The sequence below is a fragment of the Onychomys torridus genome, chromosome 7, assembly GCF_903995425.1.
Source record: "Onychomys torridus chromosome 7, mOncTor1.1, whole genome shotgun sequence".
Lineage (NCBI taxonomy): Eukaryota > Metazoa > Chordata > Mammalia > Rodentia > Cricetidae > Onychomys > Onychomys torridus.
This window is the reverse complement of record NC_050449.1, coordinates 2401384-2409217: the sequence shown is the minus strand read 5'-3', so window position 1 is coordinate 2409217 and position 7834 is coordinate 2401384.

Genomic DNA, 7834 nt, shown 5'->3' with positions numbered 1-7834 from the left:
CACAACTGTCATCCATATTCAGATGGTTTAGTTCAGTCCTGTGCAGGTTTCCCAGCTGTCAGTCTGTGAGCTCCCACTAGGTCAGGTCAGCTATCTCTGTGATTTTCCCCATCGTGATCTTGACCCCTCCCTTGCTCCTATAGTCCCTGCTCCCTCTCTTTAACTGAACTTCAGGAGCTCTTGGCCCAATGCTTGGCTATGGATCTCTGCATCTGCTTCTATCAGTTACTGGATGTATGATGAGAGTTAGAGGATAGTCACCAATCTGATTTCAGGGGAAGGCTAGTTCAGGCACCCTACCTACCATTGCTAGGAGTCATAGCTGGGGTCATCCTTGGGGATTCCTGGGGATTTCTCTAGCACCAGGATTCTCCCTAACTCCATAATGGCTCCCTCTTGTCAAGATAGCTCTTTCAATGATTTCCCTGTCTGTCCCTCCCCCAACTTGGCCATCTCAATCCCTCATGTTCTTATCTCCCATCTCCTCCCTTCTAACCCTGCCTTAAGAAGTAGCCTTGAATGCATTGGTACAGAGACTACTTCCTAAATATAACAGCAATAGCATGGACACTGGGCAACAATTAATAAATGGGACCTCCTGAAACTGAGAAGTTTCTATAAGGCAAAGGAGATGGTCAATAAGACAAAATGGCAGCCTACAGAATGGGAAAAGATTTTTACCAACACCACATCTGACAGATGGCTAGAGAACTCAAGAAATTAGACATCAAAATACCAAGTAATACACTTAAAAAATGGGGCACAGGTCTAACAGAGAATTTTCAACAGAAAGAACCTCAAATGGCCAAAAGACATTTAAGGAATTGTTTACCATTATTAGCCATCAGGGAAATGCAAATCAAAATAACTCTGAGATACCATCTTACACCTGTCAGAGTGGCTAAGATCAAAAACACTGATGATAGCTTTTGTTTGAGAGGATGTGGAGTAAGGAGAACACTGCTCCACTGCTGGTGGGAATGTAAACTTGTACAGCCACTCTGGAAATCAGTATGGCAGTTTCTCAAAAATTGGGAATCAACCTAACTCAAGACCCAGCAATACCACTCTTGGGCATATACCCAACAGATGTTCAACTATACCACAAGGACACTTTCTCAACTATGTTCATAGTAGCATTATTCATAATAGTCAGTTCATAATAGTCAGAACCTGGAAACAACCTAGATGCCCTTCAACCAGGAATGGATAAAGAAAATGTGGTACATTTACACAATGGGCTACTACTCAGTGGTTTAAAAAAGCAAACAAACAAACAATGACATCATGAAATTTGTAGGCAAATGGGTGGAACTAGAAAAAATCATCCTGAGTAAGGTAACCTTGACCCAGAAAGACAAACATGCTATGTACTCTCTCATAAGTGGATATTAGATGCAAAGCAAAGGATAACCAGGCTACAATCCACAACCCCAGAGAAGCTAGGCAAAGAGGAGAACTCTAAGAAGGATATACATGCATGTTTAGGATTTCAATGTAGTTTTCTAAGTATCTGAAGAATCTAAGAGTCCCACTGTGTTGAAGAAACAGAAAAGAATTCCTCCTGAGTCCTTCCACAAATAGCACTGGTGTCCTAGGCAAGGGGCTAAGCAGAAACATTAAATGGAGAAGGGACATGTGAAGGAGCCTAGTTTAAAGGTCCCCTATGTCAAGAACATTCACCAGAAGATAAAAGACAATGTCAGCCACAGACTATGCAACAAAAGTTTATTTCCACACAGTTTGCTAATCTGTACCTAAGAGTTTGCGCTGAGACTGAGCAAGCACAGACCTGCATAACCTGTGTTACAGAGACAATTTGTGAACAATGTTTGTTGCTGTGTGAACACTGCCTTTCTCAGAGAAAACTGCAATGTCCTGCAAGTGCAAAGCTGTAATGGTTTCTTATGAACTACATCTGGGAGGGGAGTAATCAATTGTTAGTGGTTCCATCCATTCTTTACCTGTCACAGTCCCCATTGGCAGTTACTGGGCAAGTCAATGATTCTTTATTCTCTCCAGTGTGCCATTCCTGAAGGGGAAAATAATTAAATCTAAGTGACTAAATGTTAGAATTACTAGCTGAATATCCACTGCCATTTATGTTTCTTCTTACTGAGACTGTATGCAAAGGAAAATATCCTAGAGAACAATGTGACCAGTAACATGGGTTTCACCAGCTGCATAAAAATTAACATTTAGATATTACTGTCATGGCATAACAAAAAGTGTTCTCTGCTTACTCTTTTGTGTTCAGAGACACTATTTTATTCAAATATTTAATTGTACCTCTTTTCTTGGGCTGAGCTTTTTTTTTTTAAAATAAATCTCTTCTAGCAAGAATATTGCATAGTCTATTTCCATGATGCATAAGCAGTGGGCTTACTGCTAAGTGAAATATTTATGCTCATATAAAATTATCCTTGCATTCATACAAGCAATAAAATTCCTTTGCTTACATGGGGTGATAGAGAAAACAAAACTAACAAAGAATGTTTAATGGAGATTAAAAAACTGTTTAAACCAAAAGACCTGTGTGTTTCAATTCCTAGAGTGAGGTAAAGAAAGAATTATTGCTAAGGGAAAATAGCACACCAGATTATGGCATACCCTTGAGACTGTGAGCATGAGCATAGAGTGTTTAGTTCTGGAACCAGAAAAAGCAGCTTGCAAAGTCAGTAGAAGGAGAAGTTCATTACTCAATGATTTTCAGGCATTCACTAAGATCTATAGTATCTTAGGCTATTTATATAATTATATAATTTTAATTGAAAAAAGACCTTAAGATGTTCACACAAATGATGGATTAATGGGCTTTTTGTGTGGTCTGAGTCATGCAAACCCTTAAAACAGCCCCCCATAGGTGAATATGAAAAGGAGTCAGGGCTTTCCATATGCCTGCCAAATTAAGTTATTTATCTAATTGGCTTATGACTTGAAGCTGGGCCAGATGACAAGAACCCTTGTACCTACTAATCGATAGAACATATCGTGATTCCATCAAGCCTTTACCCTAGCTTGTCTCTCTCCAAACCTTTTCTTCTTCAAATGTGCTTTTAATTATTATTTTTCCATTTGTGTTATTTGAGAGGTTAATGAGAAGTACATAAACTGATAATGACTTTCCTGTAAGTAGTAAATACACTGTTAATAGACCAGAGAAATGATATAAATCATGCAAATGGGGGGAAAAAAGCTGAATCTGCAACATAAAATGTTAGCAGTCAACCAAATCCAAGCAATAGTAACTACCGCAAGCCAAGGATGTTGTCATTGGTAAAGAATATACTCCCAATATAATTTTTGTGTTACATGAAAATCACTTTAAAAATTATCAAAAGCCTTTTGTTAGTGCTATGTGATCAATCAATAAATAGGAAGTAATATGATTCATCCTAATAAAAATTGTTACTATTGACCGGTTTTCCTCTCTTTATTCTTGAGAAATCATACATGTAGACAATGAAATATGATCATATACATTTATCATTTCCTTATTCCAACTCCCTACATATTTCCCCATCATGTTCCCCTCCCAACATGATGTTATTTTTATTTTTATCAATTCTTTGGTAATTTATACATTATATTTTAAACATGTTCACCCCTGACTTCTCCCTTCAATAGCTCCCAGATGCACTCCCACATTTCTACACCTCAACTCCTCCTCTTGATGACTCCAGTACCCAATCCCACTCTCCTAACTCCCAACTCCTCCCCTTGTTGGCTCCAGTACCCACTTATGCCTTCCTAACCCCCTCAATTTCTTGTCTTCTTTTACATTTTAAAAAGTAGCTTTATTTATCCATGCATTACAGTTTTTGCTTCCATATACTTCTGGATGTGGACCTGACCATTCGAGCACTGTTGACATAGCAGTGAAGAAAACAATCCTCCCACCAGAAATGCCCATTGCTCCTCAGTTAAGGGTGGGGTTAGTGAGCTCTCTTTGATGCTAGAATATTGACAGACTTGGTCTTGTGTAGATCTTGTGTGGGCAGCCACAGCTGCTATAAGTTCATGAGACAAGTAGTTCAATCTAATAAGTCCAATTAAGTTCTGTCTTTATGTCCAGAGGTAGTAAAAAGTAAAGCCAAAACTGCATGTATGATTCAATAGGATGGCCAGAATTCTCTGACTGTATCCTTAAATAAAAACTTCAAAACTATAAAGCAAGAACCAAGGAGGAAGAAATTAATTGTTTTCTTGGGTGACTCATGAGTTACTGCAATCAATAATCCACAATGTCTTCAAGCTTCTCTCTATTTCATCTTCTCATTGCCTCCACCTCTGTGTGAAATCCAATACCAGATATAGGAATTCAAACAAGGAAGCCTTCTAAAATAATCTCTACATGGCCAGATTTCTAAACTAATCACACTGACAAAGAACCATCTCTTTGCTGTATAAGGTGATGTTTCTTTGGGCTGTCTTTTGAGTTGTCTATTAGGCTACAAGAAGTCCAGATGTCCATTTTGTTCAGAGTCAGTTTGATACTTGAGGGTTTGCTGAGACAAGAAATCCAGTTTGTTGTAAGGAGTTGGTCCTTTTATGACCATCTACTAGTCCTGGTCTTTAGCACAAATAAACCTTTTATCTGTAGCAAAGTTTCCCTTTAGTATTGTAATGTGTTTTCTTGAGTTGGGATTTGAATGGCATGGGACTTCCAATTTTCCTCTTCATTAGCTACATCCATCAGCTACCAGGAAACATGACAATGCTGTTAATAGCAACATTTCCCACCTATCTCCAGTGAAGGGAATGCTGCATGTACTGATGTATCTCGTACAGATGCATTCTAGTTCACAATGAATGGAAATACTAATAACAGTGCCCCAATATTACATATCACATGAATTATATACTTAACCACAGTAGGGCCTCTAATGCTACAGAACCAGGAATCTAGTTCATTGTCCTTGCCCTTCTGACCCACTTCCTATGATGCACCAGTTCATGGCTAAGTTACATTACTTCAGTTTGTGTTCTTTGGAAAATAAAAGCTGAAATAAGGATTAATCTGTAACCTATTATTTTTATAAATGCACTTGGAAAAACCTCTCACTATTGGCTTGAGGAAAAGGATAGTAAAGTATAAAGATGCTAAGGAAAATGACAATTTTAGGCAACATCTTATAGGTTTAGCTACATCCTACAAGAAAGCTCTTAAATATAAATGACTCTTCAGTCCTAGAAAGAAGCATGGAGAATGATTTGCAATATTATGCCTGCACAAGTTCTACACTAGTCATTAACTGCTCTGGGCCAAAAAGTTCCAAGCACAACCAGCTTTTTGTGGATGAATGTAGGTTTCCAGTACTTGAGAAAGGCCCTATAGAGATGAAGTCCAAGAGAAAACACCCCCAACACTGTGGAGAAAGGATCTGAGATTACTCCATCATGGTGTGGGGCTGAGGGTACTTAACTGTGACTGGTACACATAATCTAGAAAACAATTTGCTCTCAACTGCCACCACCTTCAGTATTGCCCTTCCACCAGCTTCTGTCCAGACCATGCACCTCTCATCATCTCCCTTTGTCATTGTACCTCACTATGTGCTATTATTTCTTGCTCTCAAAATGTACTACCAACATAATGTTTTGAGTTTGAGGCCAATGTGGGTTACATAGTGAGTTCTCAGCCATCCTGGGGTAAAAATGATAGCATGAAGTAAAACAAAGACAGCAGCAACAACAAAAGCCCAAACCAAACCAATTAACCACAACCAACCAGGAAGAAATACACTAGGGTTTTGGAGTTTTATTTCTGCTTAGAATTCTCATCCTCAAGATTTTAGTATAAAACTTCATCAATTTATGCCAGATGTTATACATTCCATGACTGTCACTTCCAAAGTTGTACACCATCACCACCACTGTTGTCATGGATACCTTCTAAGTTAGGTTTCCTTTCCTCAACCAATTTTTCTTTACAGCTCCTCTTACCATATGTGTAGTTTACATCATCTGTCTCCAGGCAGCCAGTGTGATTATTAATAGCTGTTTAAATGTAGCTTTGCTTGTAAAATACAACATAGTGATACTGTCCATTCCAGGGTTTATTTTTCCCTTTGATGGATGAAATTATGTTTTTACAAATACTTGGAAAAATATCTGTCACACATACATGTTCTACCATGCAAACTAACAGGATTCCTGCCTTCCTTGCTTACTAAAATATGAATGTCACTGCAGGCCTTGTTTCCATGAACATAACATTGTCTATGATGTAGTGTGTACAAAGAATCATGTTTATTAATGAATTACTTAATCAGCATCCATAGGTAGCTTCTAGTACATGTTCCCTTCACTCTTCTAGTACATCTCTCTTCACAGTCTTTCTAGCCGTTGATGTTAATGTCTGAGTTGATAATTTCAGCACCTGAAGTCAACATTCAGCCATTCCAGGGAAAGCCAATTTTCTATAATAATGCTTTGCTGTCATCTTTTACTACCTAAGTGGGTAATAATAAAAATAAAACAGAGATGACAGTATATGAATATTTTTATTAACCATTGCCTAATGAATCTGAACACAATGATTATTTTGGCAACCACTTTTTCAGACTTTCCTATAGTTTCACTGTGATACTTTGGTTTCAATCTGCAAGTTTTTCAAATGCTCAGCCTTGGTGTTCTAGGGTGCATGGATGAGTAAGTGACTCTACCTGGTCTGCCTTGGCCACTATCTCACAGATACCACACTGGTAATTTCAGTTGAGATGAGATAACTTTATCACTATCATACATATTTTGAACAAAAAATAATGATGAAAAAGTCTCTAACAATAAATATTATTATCATACATGATGCATAACTCTTGAAAGGAAAATATTTATTCCCAAATATTTCTAAATTAACTATAAAATATGTGACTTAATCTAATTATAGGTCCCATTGATATCTGTATATTTTGATTCAAACTCTAAGTAATTGTAGACACTCTTCTATCCAGTGTGCTTAAAATAATTCATAATTATACACACACACATGAAACAAACACACAGAGAGAGATTACCAGAGGTCATCATCTTGAAAGGCCATTTTACTCCTTTTAGATGCTCTAAGCATTTGAATTTATTGAGTAACAACCTCAGATAAAGGAAGAAGGAATGATAATATTCTTCTATGGCTAATCATGTTAAATTGTTTCTGTCTGTGGCATTCTCCAGTGTGAATCAACTGCAGGAATGTGCAAACAGAAAGAAAAAATAATGAGAATTGAAGCTTAAAATGTTGATAATTAAAAGGATATTATTAAAGATTTATCTTACCTCTGAAAGAATTAATAAATTCAGTGTGTGTGTGTGTGTGTGTGTGTGTGTGTGTGTGTGTGTGTGTGTTTCTGAAAAGTTATTTGATGAACTCAAAAAGGTTTTGAGGATGCAGCAGGAACAGTCTACTATTTTTATAAATAACTGAAATTTAATATGTTGCCACACTGTAAATGTTTATAAGACAGAGAACTAATTTTGCATACTTTGTCTTTATTTGTTGACAAAATAATTAACTGTTTCTGTAAAGTTAACTTTTATTGTCTGTTAGTTATGCGGCGCTAGGAACACATCCCGAACACAACAAGACCAAGGAAGAGTTTTATTAAAGAGGACAGAGGTGACAGGCCTGTGTGAAACACACGTGGGTGAGGAGAGAAGGGGGCTCATGTAAGATGGCACTGGCTTTTTAAAGGTTGGGCCGCGCATGCGTACAGGGACTCCTGTGTGTACTCCACACATGCGTGTAGATTACATGGCTGCGCGCGTGCTTTACGCAACCATGTAAGGCCACAGAGTCCCGGTCCCGCGAGATGTGTGACCCGGAGATGGCTATTCT